The following is a 20,416-nucleotide window of genomic DNA, read 5'->3' on the forward strand; positions in this document are numbered from 1 at the left end:
AGCTTATCAAGCTGTCTTGTTCTGTTTGAGTTTTGGTTTTATATTAATTTTGAAAGGTACTACCTCTGTCCATTTAGTGGCAAGATAGGAATACTGATGAAAATTGCAGAAATGTAAGCAAAGGTCACCCAGAGAGAATGGAAAGATAGATGCTGTGAGTTCTCACCTAGGCTTTGCTAACTCTGAGTACATGTAGCCTTGAATTTGTTTCTCTGCTTCCTGGCAGTTTAGTTTTCTCCAGCTATGAAATAGTGTGGTGGGATGACTTAGCTTCTGTCGGCTTGGGGAATATGATGGTTGAGTTTGTAGAAATTTTATTTGCTTTAGGTTGGGGGTTCTTAACTGTTATATTCCATGTACCCCTTTAGCAATTTAACAAAGGACCCCTTCTGAAAATATTTTTTAAATGCACAAAATAAAATGCATAGAATTGCTTATGAAATGTAAACAGTTATCAAAATGTTAATTGTGGTATAGTGATGTATGTTCTTCTTTATAACACACTGAATAATAAAATGTAGCCTCAGGTCTAATGATACTATAATTTTGAAGTAGCAATGACTGAACTAAGTTATGTTAGGGTATCTACAACAACTATAATGTTGACATGAAAATGTCTTGTGGTTATTTTGGTAGCATAGTCACAGGATTGCTAATACTTTTATGAATTATTATAACTATAACTACAGTTGAAGAAGTTTTTCCCAAAGAGTCCATAGACACACCTCCTCCCTGAAGTCTCTCCACAGAAGCCTTGGGAGTCAGTGATTCCCAGGTTAGGGAATGCCTGCTGCAGACCAATGGATTTTGTTTTTTTCCTAGACAAAGCAATTTTGGGAAGTTAAATTATCATTTCTTATGGACACTTGCCTTTTAGGCTTTGTGATATCTTTCAGTATCTCTACCACTTGAAAAACAGGGACATATGAAATAAAAGTCTATTTTACAACCTATGGTGGCTATTCTTGACTGTGGAAAAAGTTAAAAATAATAATTTATATGAAATTTTTGAGTCTGGTGGATTTTGCTCTATAAGCTCTCAGTTACCTGTTAATCATAACTGTTGCTCAGTGGGCTAAATCTGAGCTTCAGGGTATGTATCTCCAACTTATATTTTGAGTTCTAGCGGGTTTTGCCTTCCTTTCCCATTTTTGACCAGGGCGCTTTTTTTATTGCCTTTTCCAGATAGTGCTTTGACCACAGAAAATTGTGGAATGGGTGGTTTTCTTTGGAATCAGTATGAACTTGGGTATAAACTTTAACTTTCATCTTGTTCTTGTAGGACTGAATGTGGGACTAGCTAGTGTCCTTCCACTTTGATTTAAAAATTTCCTTCTGTTTGGGTTCAGAGATCATTTTCAGAAAGCTCTTGGGTCCTGATGTAGAAGAAGAGGGCAGATTGGACACCTTGAAAGGTAAAGAACTTGATAATAAGCCCATAACTTCTGGGATTCGGTCTGCATTTGGGGGGTTTTTGTTTTTGTATCCATAGGGTTGCTTCTAAGCTATATTGTATTGGTTCACTATTCTAGCAGTTCCTAAGGTAAAAGTCATCAAATAAAAGCAAATCAAAACTAAAGTGCAGTTACCTTATACTTTTCTGTGAGCAGGGACTGAGCGTAAGTCACTTCAGAAGACTGAGGAGTAAGACAGGTGGTAGGGGGGTGGAACAGGCATTTGCCCCGTCACCTTTGGTTTCTAGAAATTCAAGGTGAAGGTGGCAGTGCTCAATTCCATTATGATGCATGTGTCAACCCGCTTTTATTGAGTTTCTCCTGGGTGTCAGGTGCTGAGGTGATGAAAGACATGGTCCTCAGGGAGTCCCCTATCTATATATAACAGTGCCACACTTTTATAGGTGTTATAGTAGTGTTAATACAATGCTATGTGGCCATAGAGGGCATATGGGGGACAGTTGGCAATCTAGGAGAATTTCACAGAGAAGGGAAATTTATTCTAAATACTACTTTGGGTAGCCATTATTCTAAATGATTCAAATCAATAGTTGAAATTCACTTTTAAGTGCTTGAATGTTGTCGATTCTTCAGTTTAATATGAATTTTTCTTTCTTTGAAAGTTTGCTAGTTATTGAAGGTCAGTAGATACATTTTACCTCATAAGCACATTGATATTTTATGTGGACCAAGGTCTAGACATACCCTAGGTCAAGTTTACTTTCCTCCGCAGTCTTCCTGCTGGTGGGCAGAGATTGTTTTTTCCTATTGTGTACTGTTGCTGAGAAGAAGCCTTTTATTAGTTGGCAGGCCACAAGTTAAGAATGAGCTCGGAATGAAATCCTGAGGCCTTTTAGTTAATAAACTTGGAATAGGAAAGTAGGAAAGCATCATTGTCAGAGCTGAAATTGGAATTTTAGAGGTGATTCTGAGCTTGGTCAGATTTATTTGTGAATTTACCTAAAACTTTACACCAACCCTACAGAGTCTCCTTTTAAAAATTCTGAATAATCTGGCCGTAAGACAGTCTGGAACTCTTCTTCCTTGCAGTTTCAGAACTATAAATTCTGGGCAAAGGCGGGGCTCAGTGTCATGACTCTAGTATATGAGGACTAATATTGAAAATAGTTCTCCTTGACCAGTATTTGTTCTGCTGGCTTAATCTTAAGCGTTTTGCACATAGTAGGGGTTGAATAAAAGGAGATCACATGGCCAGGTTGCTCAGCCCTAAGTTCCTTCCAAAGTCTATGAAAATACATTTTCTTGCTAGATGCTTGCCCTGTAGAGATACAGTTGAGAGGAGGGAGGAACCATGAATAGTCTTCACTTTGTCAGTTCAAAAGCGCGTCTGGAATTTTGTCTTTTCACCTTTACAGTCAGTGCTCAATTCTCTATACTCATAAGAAATGGGCAGAAGCAAAAATACCCTAACCAAATGCCCAGAAACTTCAAAAGTAGAAAAATAAATTTTGATTTCACCCAGTATTTCTCTAGTGTCTGAAAGTAAAATATGCAGTTGGGAAGGAGGAAAAGCCACAGGGTCTTGAATTATCTACAGATTGTGTATCTACCCTTTAATAATTGGAAGTAGGTTCTGTTACATGGAGATGACAATTTTCTTGTCAATTAATATTTTAGAATAAGTGGGAAACCTGTTTTTCTCTTAAGGTATTTAGTCACAAGTTGATGTGGTTCATTTTTTTAAATTTGTTTACGAATTTTTTCCCACTATTTACTGTCTTCCAGGTGAGATCACCTTTAAGAAAGGGGTTTCCGGACTCCCCACCTCCAGGATGAGCAGTGCAGTGTCGTGACCAGGGGTTTTGGTGAGTACACTGGTGGAGAGAGCACTGGGGCACAGGCCTGGCTTTGAGAGGTGGTCTTGAGGAAGTTTGGGCTTTGCTTCACGGACCTTTTCCCCTCCCTCTTCACCTCCTGTCCCTTAGTAAGCACCATCCTACTATTTACTTCTTTGAGTTCAACTTTTTCCAGTTCTGTGTGTGAGGTCATGCAGTATTTGTCTTTCTGTGCTTGGCTTATTTCACTTAAAGTAATGTTCTCTGGTTTTATCTATGTTGTAGATGACAGGATTTCAATCTTTTTTAAGGTCAAATAGTATTCCAGAGGGTATGCATGAATGTAATGCACTTTCTTTAACTGTTCATCCGCTGACAGATACTTGAGTTGATTCCACATCGTGGCTATTGTAAATGCTATAGTGAGTGTGAGAACACAGATATTTCTTCTACATGTTGGTATCATTTTCTGGGTGGATGAAACCAGTATTTTCATGCCATTGTAGTAAGTTCTGGGAGTAGAGGGATGAACAGGTCGGTCTCTGTCCCCACCTTCAGGGAGCTTCTGGTGCTGTTAGAGATGAATGTCACACAGATGATCACATGATCACACATGTGATCATAAACACGGAAAAACGCAGGGTGCTGTGAGAAGAATGTGATGCAGACTCCCGTGTAGATTCCTGGTTTTAAGGAACCTTTCTTCTCTGAAGAAGAAACAAGCTGGGACTTCATTCTTTAAACAAAAATGTGCAAACTTGACGTGGGGGTTAGCAGAGTGTCAAGTGTCAAGAGTGACTCCCAGATTTCTGACATGAGCAACTGAGTGGATAAAGGAGACATTTACTAAAGTGTGGGAAACTGAAGGAAAGTCGTTTGGGAGGAAGACTACACAGAGACAAGAACTCATGTTTGATCCTGTCGGGTTGGAACTGTCTGGGGAAGTGTGAAGTGTATGGGTGAGTGCAGTCGCAGCTGGAGGCTGAGCCATGGGGATCTGGGAGCTGACGGCATGGAGAGGACTTCAGGATGAGCACAGCCAGGGCCCACAGAGACTCCTGAGGAGCTTGGGGCTTTAGAGCCTGAGTGGAGAAGAGGCCTCAGGGAAGCAGGCATAGAATGACTGGAGCGCTAGGAGAAAACGAGGGAAACCAAATGAGGTCATTTTCAAGAAGGAAGGGATCCCTGGCAGAATCTAGATGAGCTGGGCGTCATGGTGCACGCCTGTAGTCCCATCACTCGGGAGGCTGAGGCAGGAGGATCACAAGTTCACAGTCAGCCTCAGCAATTTAGTGAGGCCCCCTAAGCAACTTAGTGAGACTCTGTCTCAAAATAAATATAAAAAGTGTTGGAGATGTGGCTCAGTGGTTTAGTGTCCCTAGGTTCAATTCCTGGCACCCCCTGCCATCCCCCGCAAAAAGATGAGAATTTTGCTCATTTGTTCTTACTGTCAGAAGGCCTAGAGCTTGGGGTGATAAGAGAATAAGGAACTATATGTAGAAGTACTTTGAAAATAAAAGTGTTTTATGGTCACAGCATTATTACTAGAAAGAGTCTGTGCTACCAGCTCATAAATTCGTGGCAGATTAATAGAGATTTGATATTTGTAATATGTTTTGCATTGCTTTGGAAAGAGATTGCAACACAAATGCTGGGTGTTTCCAATCAGTGAGAAGCCAAGTAAGTCACAGAAGACCCAACCCTCTTAGTGTGTTGTGCTGAGTGTTATAGAAAAACCAAAGACCTTGAAACAGGGGGTTGTCTTCAGAGACACAGCCTTCACACAGGGGTAAAATACGCACATGGAGTGGTCAGTGTGTGTCACAGATGGGAGGGACCAGGAGCTACGGGCCCTGTACAGGGGTAATGCTTTTTTTTTTCCTGAGGTAAAGGGTTTGGAATAGCCTTGTCCGTGCGGATGCATTTGCTGCTTCCTCCCTACCAGAGGTTGCTGATGTTTGTTGGGGAGTTACAGAATGCTTTATGATTCTCTGTCAGATTGGACAAACACAATCCATTTTATAGTTTAAACTGGAAAAGCAAAAAGGCTGAAATGTGATAGGGATAAAATATAACCTTAAATTAAAAACAAAATGTTTAGCCTAGCAACATTCCCTATGTTTTGTTATAGTTATTTTTCCTGTCTTCTCTATTTAAAAAGTGTGTATATTCAGAACTTCCATGAATTCCTTCTGTGTCCCAGGTAAAGTGGTTGGGACTGTAAAAATTTCTAAATGACAAAATAGACACTTGACAATGATCATACTGCCAAAACCTAGAAAATAACTGACCCTCCCAGTATTAGTCCAGTTTTCAACTCTGGAAACACATGTAAGCTGCAACACCTGAGCTGTTTGTGACACGTTTTGGTTCTTCAGCTACTAGTCCTGCACTTAATAACCTCCCCCTTCAGTCTTGTGTTCTGAAGTAAGACACCAGCAGCAGAAGGGGAGGGAGGGGAGGGACTGACTCAGGGTATACCTGGATTTTCCCTTAGCCAGTCTGGGCTTCCCTAAATAAAGGGCTTTCTCATTTATTCTCTAGCTAGGTTTGGGAATATTTACTTGACATTTATGCTGCACATTAGCCTTGCAAATTGGCTCAAAAAATATATTGGACTTCAAAGATGTTCTTTTACCTTCAGAATTATGGATCATTCCCTTGCTTACCCATGCCTAAAGTCCCTGTCATTAAGCAGTGAGAACACAAGACACCTATTTGGCATAATTTAATAGAAAGATCATGGAAATCGGGAACAGAACTGATTGTATTTAGTATTGGCTCAATATTTGTTTTCAGAAGTACCTCCTTTCATGTCTCCTCGCCCTTGAGGCCCTAAGAAAATAAGCATAGATTCATTGGATTCGTGGTTTGACATTGGGGTGGGTTTGTTACATTTTGGTGCCATTGTTTCGCCACCAGAGCTAAAATAGCAGAGAGTCAAGGGATCTGCACTTCCCAGGGGTTTCAAAGCATTGTTTTAGAAGAAAAAAAAGAATAAAATGTTTTTGAGGATTTTGTATTCAGAAGTAGAGAAATGTGAAGGAGAAAAAATGGCTAAAGATTAAACTGCATTTCTCCTCTGCTTACAGATGCCTAGTTCTTGCTGCTTGGGTGGGAGGTTGTGTGCTGGGATAAGGTCTTAGTCACTCTTCAGCTACTTCAGCACCAGAGCCTGTGGCCAGGATAGGAGTGTCGCCCTTTCCTTTAACTCTGCTGGAAGCTGAGGGATGATCTTGCTGGCTCTTTGTTGGCTGGTGCTTTCCTCTTGATCCTGTTGTGATGTGGTTTTATGTTTCAGTGTTATGTTATGTCTCACCATTTTGGGGTGTTCTTTTCTTGTAGAGTGCCCTGGAGATGCGAGATTTTCCTTTGGCAGCAGGAGGCACACACCCAGAGAATGCGGGAGCTGCAAGGAGAAAGGACCCACTTCCCCAGCAGAGAAAAACAAAGAGGAAAAAGGTGTACAAGTGGTCAGTGCTAAGGGACACGCCAAGCAAGCAGTGGGCCACTGCTGCTGCTCCCAGCAGCTGCTTCTGCGATAGCCCGAGAGGAACTCGGTGAGCCCGTCCCTGTTTGTGACTGCAAGCTCAGGATTTCAATCAATGCATTCCAGTAACCCTAAAGTGAGAAACTCTCCATCAGGAAACACACAGAGGTGAGGACAAGGGCCACTCCCCACGGCCCCTTGGGGATTCCTGGTGCACCACAGACACTTACTGATGATACGGTGTGTTGGGTTAGAAACAGATGACACCCAAATGGGAAAGGAAGGGAAATGGAATAGTAAATAGGAACAGAAGAGTCACTGGGCTAATGACAAAGCTTATGTAGTTTCCCTGTAGTATTCTTTACTCATTGTTCTCGGACCTCTCCTCTTTACCACTGCACACCTTGCCAAAACTCACATACAAAGACCAACAGGACAGTTGCTAAACTTGGCAAGGTGAGGGCCTGAGGTTGCCCCAGTCCCATGCCAGCTTTCCCTCTGCTACCCAGTTCTTGAGTTTCATTTTGAAAGGAGCCTTTCCTTCCTGCACTGGGGCAGTGGTTGGTCTACCCTGTTTTGGTAAAATGCACTGTTGGGAGGGATTCGCGTCCTGGAGGATCTCCCTAAGCTTCCAGGCACCAGTGGGTTTCCCTCTTGCTCTCTGGGACTGTCCACGTTTCCCATCAGGGAAGCTGGCCTCTCCTCACAACTGTCTGTCACCAGGCTGGGGGTGCATGTTTGTTGACTCTAAACTAGTCTCCGTGTGAAAGTCACTTCCCTATGTACATAGAAACTGTTGTCCTTTATTGACAGAAGGCCTAGAGATGGGTCCCCATGTGACCAGGGTTCCTGAGACCTGGCAGTCCACTGTGTTCAGTCCTCCTCTGTGGATGGCTCTGAAATGGGAACGAGCAAGTGGCTTAGGTGCAACATGGGGTGGTTATTTAGTCCTTAGGGTTTCCTGGACCCACTGAAGAAATTGCTGCTCCTGTGCCTGGTGTCTTATATCCTTTTGTTATTTGTTTCTTCTAGTAGCCCTAAGTCAAAGCAGGAGGTGATGGTCTGTCCCCCTACAGTGATGTCCCCATCTGGAAACCCCCAGCTGGATTCCAAATTCTCCAATCAGGGTAAACAGGGGGGCTCAGCCAGCCAATCCCAGCCATCCCCCTGTGACTCCAAGAGTGGGGGCCATACCCGTAAAGCACTCCCTGGCCCAGGTGGGAGCATGGGGCTGAAGAATGGGGCTGGAAATGGTGCCAAGGGCAAGGGGAAAAGGGAGCGAAGTGTTTCCGCCGACTCCTTTGATCAGAGAGATCCTGGGACTCCAAACGATGACTCTGACATGAAAGGTATGTCTGTAAGATCCCTGAGACTCAGAGGGAAGTCAGTGTCCTGAGGGAAAGCGTCTGACATTTGTTGGAGGCCAGAAAGGCTAGCTTGGTCAAGTGGGGAGAACAGGAGTCAGATTCAGGAGTTCTCCCAGGGTGTAATGGAACTGTTCCTTCTCACTTTTCTACTCACTGGAGCCTAGTCTGGAACCACCTTGTTGAGTGCTGCCTGGGGGGTTGCACATAGTTTGACAGGGTACCTCACAGGGCTGGCCACATTTTTATGCATGTCTTTGGCCTCTGTGCTGATTCTCCTTCAGTTTCCAGTCAGTAGCTCCAGCCTCTCTGCAAGTGGCATCCCCTCCTGTTCTCCATCTGAGTAGTCTCCCTGGGCTTGGGTTTGTGCTCTCTGGTTGCCACTTTGCTAGGCTTGCAGACACAAGAGGAAGCCTTGGTGGCCCTGACAGTACTCTAGACTTGTCACAGCTGATTTCACTGTGGCAGGAATGAGGGACTACCAGATGTGGTAGAGATTTGGCAGGTACCAAAGTGGAGTCAGCCAGAAAGGGGTATGATATGTGATTTTAGTTTTTTTTCCTCCTAGTGTAAGAACAAAAATCTAACTGTAGGCCAGAATGTGAAGTTAGTTTTCAAGAACTGGAACCCATATGAAAAATGGAAAACCTTGCCAGGTGCAGCAAAAGCTGGCCTCATGGTTATCCCAGCTAGCCTGGAGCCTGAGGCAGGAGGATCATCAGTTCAAGGCCAGCCTGGGCCATTTAGTGATGTGTAATGGAACTGTTCCTTCTCACTTTTCTATTCACTGGAGCCTAGTCTGGAACCATCTTGTTGAGTGCTGCCCGGGGGGATGCACATAGTTTGATGGGGTACCTCACAGGGCTGGCCACATTTTTATGCATGTCTTTGGCCTGGAGACTCAAAATGAAAAATAAAAGGCCTGGGGTTTTAGTTCAGGGTAGAGCGTTTGCCTAGCATTCGGAGGCCCTAGGTTCAAGTCCCAATATTGTGAGAAAAAAAAAGAAAACCTGGGTGATTGTTCCCCCTTTCTTTCCTCCCTACCTCTATTCCTTTCTTTTCTTTTCTTTCCTTTCCTTCCTTCCTCAGGTGTTGGAAGGCCTCCTTAAGTTTGGGAGGCCTACTATGAGGGCCAGCACTATGCGGATGCTAGGGGTACCATGGTCAATAAGATAGATGCAGTAGCCGTCCTTAAGGATTTGAGTGTATCTAGAAGCTGATCGTTAAATAAACAATGAAATTTCATGAATGCTGAAGTAAGAGAAGTTAGGGGACTATGAGTTCCATTAGCTGGGGTATCTAGGCAAGTCCAAGAAGTTTGAAAACTGTTACCAGGAGGGAGGGACAGTTATACTGATATCTGAAGGATGTATTCTATTTACAGAAATGAGGAGGGAGGGTGCTTTGTAATGAGTCATGTAGGGAGAAGAGTGTTTGAAATTTTATAAGAAGAAAGAAGGTTTCCTCTTAACAAGATAGTTTCTCCTTGAAATTCTCAAGGTGGGTTTGTGTTGTGATGCTGTAAATGCTGGCAGGAAAAAAAAGAGTCTCAGTCTTTCCATGACAATGAGTCTTTTATTCTTTTCGAATGTAATTCTGCTGACCATATAAAGTCCCAGGATTCCCAGCACACACCACACTCCATGACCCCATCAACCGCCACAGTCCCCAGGTCTTCCACCCCTTCCCATGGCCAAGCTACTGCCCCAGAGCCCACACCTGCTCAGAAGACTCCAGCCAAAGTGGTGTATCTGTTTTCTACTGAGATGGCCAATAAGTAAGTTGATGGCACTGTCTTGCTGTTAAACGTCACTTATGTGTGTGGGGAGAGGGGACCTTAATTCTTATTCCCCTTCCCCTTGCAGATTGATTTTTTTTCCCTCTTGTATCATGTAAAGTTGACAGTACAAAAAGAGATAAAATAAAATGTAAATCCTTCCCCATCTTACTCCCCAGAGGCAACCACTGATAATACTTCCTTGACTTTTCTTTCAGAAATTTTTTGTGCTAATACAAATATACACATCTACCTTTTTTAAACATAGAAGAGTGGTTGTATAATAAACACTTTTTCTACAATTTGCTTATTATTATTTTTTAAATGCCCCAAGTAGTAAATATCTATAGTGGAATAATTAAAATAAAAAAAAAAAACCACTAAAAAGAAAAACCTCTGGAATTTAAACATAACTACCATGAACATCTTGCTATATATGTTCTGAGTGGATGGCTGAATTGATTTTTATTCGTTTATTCGTCAAAAAATACCCTGTGTGCACTTTTTTTCTTTTCTTTTTCACTTAAGATAAAAAGTGAATCTTAACAAACTTAAACTTTTCCTATCCCTGGGTGTTTTTGAGATTTTAGTGTTCACATTTCTCAGTTTGGGATTTTGAACTAGGATCTTCTATAAAATACCTTAATAGTAGGTTCATTAAGAAGAAGAAAGTTTGGGGGTTTGGTTTTGTTTTTTTAGTGCCTCTTTTGGGGTACATTCATGGCTGTCTTTTAGTTTCAGGTGTTTGATGATAATAAAATGTTTCCCTTAGTTTCTTCTTCTGTTCTTAAATTTATTTATTTATTTATTTATTTATTTTTTATATATTTTTTAAGAGAGAGTGAGAGAGAGAGAGAGAGAGAGAGAGAGAGAGAGAGAGAGAGGGAGAGTGAGTTTTTTAATATTTATTTTTTTTTAGTTATCGGCGGACACAACATATTTGTTTTGTATGCGGTGCTGAGGATCGAACCCGGGCCGTACGCATGCCAGGCGGGCACACTACTGCTTGAGCCACATCCCCAGCTCTTAAATTTATTTTTTTAGTCGTTGATTTACTTACTTACATATGGTGCTGAGACTTGAGCCCAGAGCCTCACACATGGCAGGCTGCGCTCCACCACTGAGCCACCCCCGGCCCCTTGGTTTCTTCTTATCCAATATCTCTGGTGGTTCTTGGTGCTTCTCCTTCCACTCCCTTAGAGGTCCAGCGTGGGGTCCATTTGGGGTCACAGTGAGTGAGACAGAGACATGGCCTAGCATGTTTTACCTTTTGTCTCTGGAGAGCTGCTGAAGCCATGTTGAAGGGCCAGGTTGAGACCATCGTCTCTTTCCACATCCAGAACATCTCCAGCAGCAAGGCGGACAGAAGCACAGCCCCTCTGGTATGTGGTTGAGAAGTGGGTTCACAGTGACTGCCCAGGATCGGGTGGTGATTGACAAGGAGCTGTATTCTGGATATCTAGTGTGACCCTGGTATTGTGGGACCTTAGGCATGTCACACTGTGCCTTTCTATCAGATGCTGGTAAACTGATGACGAGTGAGGGGAAGAAGGTGCTAAACAAAAGAGGAGCTACACAGATATTTCAGGGTCACCATCTCTAGGAAAATCTAAATTCAACCTATATGTAGAGCAGATTTTTTAAAAAATAACATTCTTGAATTAGTTGAAGAAAAAATATGCAGTGTTTATTTTAATGAATATAGTTGATTAAATTGAACCAAACAACATTTCTGGTGCCTGGCATTGTCCAGGCATTGCACCAGATGCTGTGGGGAGTGCTAAGAAGCTCAAGATACAGTCCCTGTGTTCAGAGAGCATGAACACTAATACTGGTATGAGTCTTAATCATGGGAAAGTTAAATGACAGTAAGCAAAGTTATAATTCCAGATAAAATCGGTGCCATCTTGTCTACTGTGTGTATCAAAGAAATCTTCATCTCTGTGGACGTAGCAGAGCTTGAACTTTCCTCAACTGAGGGATTTTATATTTCCCAGGTTATCTGCACTACTCAGATGGAGAGTGAATATCGTTATATTTAAAATGCTTGTTGTCTGGGGGACCACTGGGTACCTTGCAACCAGTCGAGCTTTATTGACTTAATGATAGTTCTTAATACAGTTGTCACCTCCACCTTCTCTGGTGCTAAAATGTAATCAGAATTGGAGTTAAGGAGGGAATTAGTAATGATACATTGCTCCAAATCTGAAATGAAAGGGGTAGTGAGAAACAGTTTCCTTGACTGTAATTGCTTTATTAAAACTGGCCAACCAAACCAAACCTGAAACGGCACGACAAGGAAAATTCAGGTGACCTCCATGCTTCGGTTGAGGAGTTGCAAAAGTGGAATTGAACAGAGTCAAACAGATTGAGCTGATTTTACCCATACAAATCTATCTACAGACAAATGTGCATCAGTACTTCCAAATGAAACATTTGTGTATATATATTTTTTACAGAGTATAAATACTCAAAGATGTTTTTGCTTATATGAAATATAAATTCTTCATATATGTAGATACACATAATAATTCATGTGCAGATTTACCCAAAGGTAAACATTCCAGAGAGTAAGTGGGGAGGTAAGTTAAGAGCCTTGTGGATTTAGGAATACAGAATGGATTAAATGAACAAGTAGGAACAAATGAACACCAGAAAGGGATTAGGAGGGTCACTGAAGGCTGGTGAAAAATAACTGAGAAAGTTGTAGACCAGGCCCTTCTTAACCCTCTGAAGTCTCAGCTGTGCTAAAGTTGAGACCTAGAACATGTACATCCTTCTTCCAGACAGTCGTAGTGTCTGTGTCACCAATTGTAGGTAAGGGAGCTTTTATCCAGGACTGTTTAGCAGTAGTACTTAATAAGTTAAAAAGGGCAGCCTGCTGTCCATTGGAAGGAACAGATCAAGGGACACCGCGAGCTAGATCACCTCAGACTTGTGTGCAAACGCTTCCTTCCTGCAGATTATCCTACTACAGTTAATGTACAAATTCTTATCAGATAGGGAATCAGTGATCACAAACTAAAAACAGAAACCGTAGATGTGAGGCCCCTGGAAACTCAAGGAGGGGAACACTTCAGTCGTCACCCTACTGGAGGGGATGTGACATGGAGTGGCCTCCCACTGTATCCAGCTGGCAGAGCACAGAGCTACAAGTGAAGCATCAGACCTTTTGATTGATGACGATAAGTCTGCATACCCTATTGTACTTCCAGGAAAAAGAAAAAGGTGTTAGGTGTAGCCTCCCACATACCAAGGAACTAATCTTTTCCCTGAATCAAAAACACATAGTAGACATGTGATATCAAACCTGTTTCTCGAAATAGACATTCAGATTTATTCTCTTTGGCAGAATGGCTCCCCCCTGGCATGCTTATACAGTTATTGGAACCCAATCTTCAAGAAGGGAAAGAGGATGCCATTGGACAGTAAGGTTTAAAAAAAAAATCGAAACATCTCTATGTCCAAAGAAGGGTTGTACGTAAATAATTTCAGAATCAGGTGTCAGTAGAGAATTATGTCACTGGGACAAGTCCTTTATAACATATCTTGCTCTTTTAATTGCCCCTCTGTTCAGTTTACCAATGATCTAAACAATCTCATTTATCTTCAGAATACACAGATATCTGCCATTCACAATGATCCGAAACCTCTCCCACAACAACCCCCAGCTCCAGCCAACCAGGACCAGAATTCTTCCCAGAACACCAGACTGCAGCCAACTCCACCCATTCCGGCACCAGCACCCAAGCCTGTGGCACCCCCACGTCCCCTGGACCATGACAGTCCTGGGGTGGAGAATAAACTGATTGCTCCTGTGGGTAGTCCTGCCAGCTCCACTCCATTGCCCCCAGATGGTACCGGGCCAAACTCAACGCCCAACAGTCGAGCAGTGACCCCTGTCTCCCAGGGGAGCAGTAGCTCTACGGCAGATCCCAAAGCCCCTCCACCCCCATCAGTGTCCAGTGGCGAGCCCCCGACACTGGGAGAAAACCCTGACAGCCTGTCTCAGGAGCAGCTGGATCACCATGAGCGCTCCTTGCAGACCCTCAGAGACATCCAGCGTATGCTCTTCCCTGATGAGAAAGAATTCTCAGGAGGACAGAGTGGGGGGGGCCCAGCAGAATCCTGGGGTATTAGATGGACCTCAGAAAAAAACAGAAGGGCCAATTCAGGCCATGATGGCTCAGTCCCAAAGCCTGGGTAAGGGTCCTGGGCCCCGGACAGATGTGGGAGCTCCCTTTGGCCCTCAAGGACATAGAGATGTGCCTTTTTCTCCAGATGAAATGGTTCCACCTTCTATGAACTCCCAGTCTGTGCCCATCGGACCTGACCACCTGGAGCACATGACCCCTGAGCAGATGGCGTGGCTGAAGCTGCAGTAGGAGTTCTACGAGGAGAAGAGGAGGAAGCAGGAGCAAGTGGTGGTGCAGCAGTGCTCCCTGCAGGACGTGCTGGTCCACCCGCACGGGCCGAGGGCTGTGGGCCGAGGGCTGCCCCCTCCCTACCAGGTGACTCCTGGTGAAGGCTGGGCACCCGGGGCTGCAGAGCCGTTCTCTGATGGAATCACCTTTTTGCATTCTCTCCCCCCCCAGGGGCATGGCTCCCCATCCCAACATGCCAGGGAGCCAGATGCGCCTCCCGGGATTTGCAGGAATGATAAACTCTGAGATGGAAGGGCCAAATGTGCCCAACCCTGCGTCTAGACCAGGCCTCTCTGGAGTCAGTTGGCCAGACGATGTGCCAAAAAATCCCAGATGGTCGAAACTTCCCTCCCGGCCAAGGTGTCTTCAGCGGTCCTGGCCGAGGGGAGCGCTTCCCAAACCCCCAAGGATTGTCTGAAGAGATGTTTCAGCAGCAGCTGGCAGAGAAGCAGCTGGGTCTCCCCCCAGGGATGGGCATGGAAGGCATCAGGCCCAGCATGGAGGTGAACAGGGTGATCCCAGGCTCCCAGCGCCACATGGAGCCCAGGAACAATCCCATCTTCCCACGGATACCAGTCGAGGGCCCGCTGAGTCCTTCCAGGGGCGACTTTCCAAAAGGAATGCCTCCACAGATAGGCCCTGGTCGGGAACTTGAGTTTGGGATGGTTCCTGGTGGGATGAAGGGAGACATGCATCTGAATGTCAGCATGGGGCCCAGCACTCAGATGATGCCTCAGAAGATGAGAGAGGCTGGCGCAGGCCCTGAGGAGTCGATGAAGTCCCGCCCAGGTGGCTCAGACATGCTGCCTGCCCAGCAGAAGATGGTTCCCCTGCCATTTAGTGAGCACCCTCAGCAGGAGTATGGCATGGGCCCCAGGCCATTCCTTCCCATGTCTCAGGGTCCAGGCAGCGGCAGTGGCTTGCAGAATCTCAGAGAATCAATTGGGCCCTACCAGAGGACTAACAGCCGGCTCAGTCATATGCCACCACTACCTCTCAACCCCTCGAGTAACCCCACCAGCCTCAACCCAGCTCCCCCTGTCCAGCGTGGCCTGGGACGCAAGCCCCTGGATATATCTGTGGCAGCCAGCCAGGTGCATTCCCCAGGCATCAACCCTCTGAAGTCTCCCACGATGCACCAAGTCCAGTCCCCAATGCTGGGCTCACCCTCAGGGAACCTCAAGTCCCCCCAGACTCTATCGCAGCTGGCAGGCATGCTGGCAGGCCCCGCTGCTGCTGCTTCCATTAAGTCCCCCCCTGTTTTGGGGTCTGCTGCTGCTTCGCCTGTTCACCTCAAGTCTCCATCACTTCCTGCCCCATCACCTGGATGGACCTCCTCTCTCAAACCTCCCCTTCAGAGTTCTGGGATTCCTCCAAACCATAAAGCTCCCCTCACCATGGCCTCCCCAGCCATGCTGGGAAGTGTAGAGTCAGGTCAGTATGTCGGCATCCTCACAGTCGCATTCATACCTGGAGATTGCCAGACCCTGATTTTGCTTAAGAAAATTGGTGTCTTTGAGTGTAACCAGAGGAAGTGGCCTTTGCCAAAACTCGTGGCAAGGTGCATCATTCTGAGTACTGCGTTAGGCGTTTGCACAAGTACTCAGCCCTGCAAAGTGTCTGTGTGTGGTGGGTGCTATGGAAGGAGGAAGGGAGTGGGACGCTGTATGTCAGTTGCCACAGTGACTTACCTTAGCACAGTGAACAAGGCTGGTGAAATAGTACGTCCTAACAGTGGGGAAATGTGACTTCCTCAAATCCTGGGCCCACCCACTTCAAGGTGAGTCTTGTCCCACACATAGAGGGAAGCTATTCTAAGACTTGTTTGGTTCTTGTAACTATAGTTGCCCACAGAAAACTCCATTTCCTCAGATCAGCTGCAGTTTGTTCATATTTTCTTTTTGGGAGAGACCCTCACTGATGATAGTAGCTTCGTGGGTGGAACCAGAGCTCTGGGGTGTGTGCTAGTTTTGGTACAGTCTCCACCTGAGAAAACTAGAACCAGAACAAGATGGGAGGCCTGTCCTGCCAAGCCAAGGGTCTTCCTCTGGGGTAAGAGTGAAAACAGTGGAATAGCTAGCTGTTTCGGACCTTCTTAGGTCAAGCATCATGGCCATTGTTTTAGTTAGCTTTTTTGCTGCTGTGACTAAAAGATCTGACCACAAAAATTTTAGGAGGGAAAGTTTATTTGAGGGCTCATGGTTTCAGAGGTCTCTGTCCATAGAAGGCTGGCTCCATTCCTAGGGACTCAAGGTGAGGCAGAACATCATGGCAGAAGAGTGTGGCAGACGGTAGCAGAGAGAGAGAGAGAGAGAGAGAGAGAGAGAGAGAGAGAGACTGCCCACTCCAGATAAAAAATACATACCCCATAGCCACTTCCTCATGAACCACTTCCTCCAGCCACAGCCCACCGGCCTCCAGCTACTACTCAGTTGGTCCCAGCAGGGATTAATTCATTGATTAGCTTAAGGCTGTGACCCAACTGTTTCTCCAAACCTCCTTGCATTGTCTTACATGTGAGCTTCTAACCCGTAGCAGTCATGGAAATGAAGAGTTTGTGTAGGGTGATATGGCTGGTCCTCGGGTTGGGCACTAGTCTGGCTTCATGGGGTTCTAATACCTGGATCAAGTTCTTAATTGTGACTGGCAAGGGAAAGAGTTCTATTTATATTTCACATTCTTTTCAATGAAATGGTTGTTTGTAATCTCATTTTTCTAATGTATTCCTGCTGGGTTTTGTCTTCACATCTGCTGATCCGTCATCTCCATATCACGCCACAGTCTCCTGCACACACAGAGAGCTTGACTAGAAGATTGATGACTCGTGTCCTTGGTCTAATAACACTGTCCTGCTCATCTGTCTCCTTCCTGGCCTTGCAAGTTCATAATCATAGGGCCCAGTAGCTCTCAGAACCAGTGGACTCCCTGCCCATCTTTGTTTTGTTTTGCTTTGTTCTCCTAGGTGGCCCTCCACCGCCTTCAGCCAGCCAGCCTGCCTCTGTGAATATCCCTGGAAGTCTTCCCTCAAGCACACCTTACACTATGCCTCCAGAGCCAACCCTCTCCCAGAACCCTCTCTCGATTATGATGTCTCGAATGTCCAAGTTCGCAATGCCCAGTTCGACCCCATTGTACCATGATGCCATCAAGACTGGCCAGCTCTGATGACGACTCCCCTTCAGCCCGTTCTCCCAACCTGCCGTCAATGAACAACATGCCAGGTAAGAAGCCAAAAAGATGGGTGTGGAGCTGGTGCTGACCAGGGAGAGACTTCCTGAATTGTTTTCTTAGAGACAGGTGGACATTGAACAGTTAGCCATGTGCCATCAGAGTCAGTCTCAGTGGAGTGGAGGTGCCTGACTAGAGGAGGATGGCCTTCTTCATCAGCTCCTCTGAGGCTGTGAGAGGGCTTCCCTGCTCTGTGTACCTGGCAGGTTCTGGACTTTTTCCTTTGGGGCCCTCCTGCAGTCATGCTGAGGTCATTTCTTTCTCACATGCTGATGGGAATGTCATTAGCTCTCACGTGGTTTCCTGGAAACGCACCCTTGAACCACCAGCCACCACAGGGTTCCAGAGAGTGGGAAGCCCCTGTTTTCTAGACGAGTCCTTTCTTAGAACTAAGGCCATAATAAAAGTCTTCCTTTCACTGTTTGCTCTGTCTGCCTTCATTCCTTCACCCACCCCTACCTATGCCCCCACTAATCTCAGAAAAAAAGGCGTGATCTTCAGTGGTGAAGGTGATGGCAATCCCAGTTAACCAGGTTAGGCCGCGCTGTGTGAGGGGCACAGACGCCATCCCTGCCACCCTCAGTGATGGTCCAGAGGGAGGCCAGAAGTTTAGACATCCCAGACACTGGCAGACAGGACACTTCCCCTTTTCCATTAAACGTCATCGCTGTCATTGCCTTGACGTGTCTTGTAACCTGGAGTTAAATGGTCTCTTGGGAAGGCAACATAAAATAATGCCAGGTGTCAGCTGGAAAAAAAGACTCGTTTGGGTTCTTTGTTATAATTCCTGACCATTGGACTTGTGGAACCAATAATCCTCTGTCTCCACAAAGGGCCGTACTTCAGTCATTCAGGCAGATTATTTTCTTCCTCTGTTAAATTGTCTCCAGTGAAGACGACAACACTCTTTGCTTATTAACATAGAATTTTTCCCTTGCTGTCTTCTGCAAAGTCATGTCATATGCGTGGGTCAGACGCCCCCCAAGTATGTTTCAGTCTTTGATGGCAGAGATTTTATTATCCCACCAAATAACTTTTTTTGTTAATTTGATTTATTAGTTTTTCTGAGTTGCTTTTAGTTGAGTTGATTCCTTTGATATCTTTATTTTTCTAGGAATGCATATTAATAGACAGAATCCTCGAATTTCAGGTCCAAACCCCGTGGTTCCAATGCCAACCCTCAGCCCAATGGGAATGACCCAGCCACTTTCTCACTCCAGTCAGATGCCCTCACCGAATGCTATGGGACCCAACATACCTCCTCATTTGGTTCCAATGGGGCCTGGCTTGATGTCACACCACCCTGTCATGGGGCATGGGTCCCAGGAGCCTCCGATGGTACCTCAAGGACGGATGGGTTTCCCCCAGGGCTTCCCTCCAGTGCAGTCTCCTCTGCAGCAAGTCCCGTTCCCTCACAATGGCCCCAGTGGAGGACAAGGCAGTTTTCCAGGAGGGATGGGTTTCCCAGGAGATGGCCCCCTCGACCGCCCCAGCAACCTGCTGCCAAGTTCAGCAGATGCAGCACTCTGCAATCCTGGAGGCCCAGGGTGTCCCGACTCCTTCACTGTCCTGGGGAACAGCATGCCTTCAGTGTTTACAGACCCAGATCTGCAGGAGGTCATCCGACCTGGAGCCACCGGGATTCCTGAGTTTGATCTGTCCCGCATTATTCCATCTGAGAAACCTAGCCAGACTCTGCAATATTTCCCTCGAGGGGAAATCCCAGGCTGTAAACAGCCCAGGGTCCTGGACCTGGTTTTTCGCACATGCAGGGGATGATGGGTGATCAAGCCCCCAGAATGGGACTAGCATTACCTGGCATGGGAGGTCCAGGGCCAGTAGGAACTCCGGACATCCCTCTTGGTACGGCTCCATCCATGCCAGGCCACAACCCAATGAGACCACCAGCCTTTTCTCCAGCAAGGCATGATGGGACCTCACCATCGGATGATGTCACCAGCACAATCTACAATGCCCGGCCAGCCCACCCTGATGAGCAATCCAGCTGCTGCCGTGGGCATGATTCCTGGCAAGGATCTGGGGCCTGCTGCGCTGTACACACACCCCGGGCCTGTGGGCTCCCCAGGAATGATGATGTCCTTGCAGGGCATGATGGGACCCCAACAGAACATCATGATCGCCCCCCCAGATGAGGCCCTGGGGCATAGCTGCTGACGTGGGCATGGGTGGATTCAGCCAAGGACCTGGCAACCCAGGAAACATGATGTTTTAAGCTTCTAAGATTGGATGTGCCGATGCTTGTCGAGATGAGATTCCAGGTCCTGAGCACTGCTAGGAGGGAGCGCCAGGAGTGCTTACTGTTGGTCATGCAATAGGGGGATAGAGACCCAAGGGCTGCTTTGGGGGAGGGGAACTCGAGAATGTATGGATCTGTCTGAAAACAAATTCTTCATTTAATCAACAGGTGTGGTTTTTTTAAGATTTATTTTTTAAAAATTATTTTTGTGGACTTGGGTATCCCATGATGGCACCTACTTTTAGGAATCTGTAGCCGTGCTTTGAGAATCGCCATCGGTCACATGTTGCACCGTTCTCTGTATGTTTACGTCCTTTGGACTGGCTTCTCCCAGGATTCTTCTATGGTTTTTTTTTGTTTTTTAAATTTGGGCTTTATTTTTGTGTGTGTACTGTACTATATTGTAAAAGGGATTTTAGCAGAGACGTTAGTCATTGGGGCAAGAGGAGAACAGGAAAGCTGGGCTGTTTAATTTAGGTGGAGAATCCATCTTCAGACTTTGGACTATTTTCTTTCAACTCCAGTGTATAGAAAAACCAAACTACGACCTCAGAGCAGAGTATTAATGAAAAGCACAAAAAAGGAACTAAGTTCAACGAGGGGTGGGGGGAGGGGGGAAATTTTTC

General features: G+C 45.7%; 1 long non-coding RNA gene and 1 pseudogene across 1 annotated transcript; both read left to right on the forward strand.

Annotated features, from left to right (window-relative positions):
• Positions 1 to 3,209: 3,209 nt before the first annotated feature.
• LOC143641293 (uncharacterized) lies at positions 3,210 to 6,814 on the forward strand. Its single transcript, XR_013155292.1, has 2 exons — positions 3,210 to 3,280; positions 6,596 to 6,814. It is a non-coding gene; the product is annotated as an uncharacterized LOC143641293 (long non-coding RNA).
• Positions 6,815 to 6,855: 41 nt separating this feature from the next.
• On the forward strand, positions 6,856 to 19,766 carry LOC143388369 (B-cell CLL/lymphoma 9 protein-like; annotated as a pseudogene).
• The last annotated feature ends 650 nt before the right edge of the window (positions 19,767 to 20,416 follow it).

Source organism: Callospermophilus lateralis, unplaced genomic scaffold (genome assembly GCF_048772815.1).
Source record: "Callospermophilus lateralis isolate mCalLat2 unplaced genomic scaffold, mCalLat2.hap1 Scaffold_94, whole genome shotgun sequence".
NCBI lineage: Eukaryota > Metazoa > Chordata > Mammalia > Rodentia > Sciuridae > Callospermophilus > Callospermophilus lateralis.